The 3031-nt window shown below is 41.0% G+C and overlaps 1 pseudogene; it reads left to right on the top strand.

Moving 5' to 3' along the window:
* Positions 1–894: 894 nt before the first annotated feature.
* On the top strand, positions 895–2581 carry LOC149534432 (cytochrome P450 94A2 pseudogene; annotated as a pseudogene).
* Positions 2582–3031: the final 450 nt, after the last annotated feature.

Here is a 3031-nt window from a genome sequence, read left to right as displayed (position 1 = left end):
CTCAGAGATACTGAATGAATTTAAGAGGGAAGGTGTCAAAGTGTTTGACATAATGCTGATGAAGTCTTGATAGCTAGTTGTTTCACTAATCAGGAGCAAATTGCTTACATAATCTAGATGTGCAGGCAGTCATCAAATCGTGTGGACATAACTAAGATAGGTATATACATGAGCAACATTAATATTTGGGAGCAAGATACATATGATGGACAAGCTTCTCATTTAAAATTGAATCTCAGCTAAGGATCCATTTAATACCAGAAGTAAGCACATAACAAAGAAAGGGCCCAGTCATAGGTGGGTAGTATTGATCATGCACCAATCTATTTTAACACCGAAATTATTGGGAGTATAGATAGAAGGTGTTTGCATCTCTTTTGGGGTAGGAAGCTATTAAAGTTGAGCACATGGGACGAAGTTGATAGTCAATTATTTAAAGCTGCAAAACTAAATACTTGGCTCGCTGAGTGACTAGTTTGGCAGGTGTCTCTAGGCCCCACAATAAACAACAATCACAGGCCGAACAAATACCAAATATAGATGTTAGCTATGCCTATTCTATCAACCATCAATACGTTAGCCTTTCAAGCATCAAATAACAGAAAAAAACAAAAAAAGTGACAGATACCATCATCCCCAAATGCTGCCAAGATCATATGTTTGCAGTAACAATCATGAAAAGATTGCATAAGCCATTACTGTATCTTCTTCCTTTACAAGTGTAATGAAGCAATCAAAACTAATGAAATTTTCAATAACAAAAGGCTGGTCATATATTAAATACACGGAATTAGTTTGGGGGTTTTACCAAATGGAGATGTATCGGCAGCGAAGCTATAATGAAGCATATAAACATCATCAAAATGAATTGTACTGTTTACCATAAATAAAAATATGCACATACAAGCAATCTATGCAGGGAAACGAAGAGGGTTTCTAAAAATACCTGTGTATGGAAATAAGTGTGCAATGCTATGTTCAGAACTTTTATGGACGGCTCTTAAAATATCTGCAAATACCCAGAATTCGTTAGCATACCCAGGTAGCTTACGAACAGTTGTCCAAGCTACCCATAAATACTACTCCTATTTCCGGGTCAGAAATAACAGCTGTCCAACTAACAATAATTACCAGTGAAGGCCCCACTGTCCTCCCAATCCTCGGCATCCTCTTTCCTTTGATAAAAAACTGCCACAGGTTCCATGACTGGATTACTGAGTTGCTATTAAGTTCTCCTAGCAATACATTCAAGTACCATCGGCCAGGAGGATTGAAAGGGTATTTCACAGCCAATCCTGCAATTTTGGAACATGTGATCAAAACCAATTTCGAGAATTACAGGAAGGGAGAGCGGTTCAACCTCATTCTTCACGACTTTCTGGGCAGGGGGATTTTCAATGCTAACGGGGAGGCGTGGAAGAGGCAGAGGAAGGTTGCCAGCTATGAATTCAACACCAGGTCCCTCAGAAACTTCGTAGTGCAGACGGTGCAATCAGAGATTCTTGAGCGCCTCATTCCTGTGCTCTCCAAGGCCTCGGATGAAGGGCTCTCCATTGACTTGCAAGATGTTTTGCAGAGATTCACCTTTCACAACATTTGCAGAGTTGGCTTCGCTGCAGATCCTGCTTATCTCCATCCCTCTCTTCCCCAGTTACCTCTTGCAACACAATTCAGCAACGCCACAGAGTTAAGCTTCGGGAGGTTTCTTTACAGCCTCCCCTTTCTCTGGAGATTCAAGCGTCTTGTTAACCTCGGCTCTGAAAGGCGGCTGCGCGAGGCGATTGACATGGTGGATGAGTTTGCCATGAATATAATTCGCTCGAGAAGGAAAGAGATCGCCTGCAAGAATCAACTCAAGGGAAGAAATGATCTCCTTTCCAGATTGATGGCAGCTGCTGCTGACTTTGAAAGTGAGGAGAAAAACAAATCCGATGTTTTTCTGAGAGAAATGATAGTGAATTTCATGCTAGCTGGAAGAGACGCGCCATCGACTGCTCTGACGTGGTTCTTCTGGGTGCTTTCATTACATCCGCGAGTGGAATCGGCCATCCGCCATGAGATTACGCAGATTCTTTCAGACAGAAAAGAAGCAGAAGCATTAAAAGGGACTGCTTTCACATACGAGGAATTGAGGGACATGCAATACCTTCATGCTGCTGTATCTGAGTCCCCCCGCTTGTATCCTCCAGTGCCATTTGATTCCAAAGCAGCGGTGGAAGATGATGTTTTACCGGACGGTAGTTATGTGGGAAAAAGGTGGAGTATGGACTACAGCATCTATGCCATGGGCAGGATGGAAAGCATCTGGGGAACAGATTGCCTCGAGTTTAAGCCCGAGAGATGGTTGGTGGATGGGAAATTTGTAGGAGAAAGTGCGCACAAATTCACTGCTTTCCACGCCGGGCCTCGCATTTGCTTGGGGAAAGAAATGGCCTTCATTCAAATGAAGTCAACTGTGGCTTCTATTCTTCATACTTTTACTCTGCAGGTCGATAAAAGTTTTGTCCCCAGTTATACGCTCGACTTTAACATGCGCATGAAGGGAGGAATGCTGGTTACTGTTTTTCCACGACACCCATGATTTGACAGTAGAATAGATCTCATTCATCTTTACCTATGACTTATTTGTTTGGTTTGTGATACACACGATGGTTTAGTGGATATAGATATACTAGCACTTGCACTTTTGAAGGGTGCAAAGATAATGTCGATAGTTTGATATATAAGATGATGTTACACTATTTACTGTAAGGTGATTTTTCACTAACTCTTATAGGGTTATGTTGATAGTGATATATTTATTTAGTTCTGCTTCATGAATGCAAAATAATTACATCTTGTTTCTATTGCTAGTTGATCCGGGTGAGATTTATCTTTCTTCAATTTAATTGTGTATGGGTTATGTCATCCATTGTCTCTCTATTCTACCTAGGTCAAGTGTTTCTTTCCATAGTGTTGGCTCTTGTGATTTATGTATTATGTAAGCCCTTGTTTAAACTAATTCTAAAAGTAGCTGTTAATTTTATAGAGG

Source organism: Cupressus sempervirens, chromosome 10, assembly GCF_028749045.1.
Source record: "Cupressus sempervirens isolate cs-2001-9-10 chromosome 10, ASM2874904v1, whole genome shotgun sequence".
Lineage (NCBI taxonomy): Eukaryota > Viridiplantae > Streptophyta > Pinopsida > Cupressales > Cupressaceae > Cupressus > Cupressus sempervirens.
Note: the sequence above shows the minus strand (reverse complement) of the source record. Positions and strands in the feature narration are given on the sequence as shown.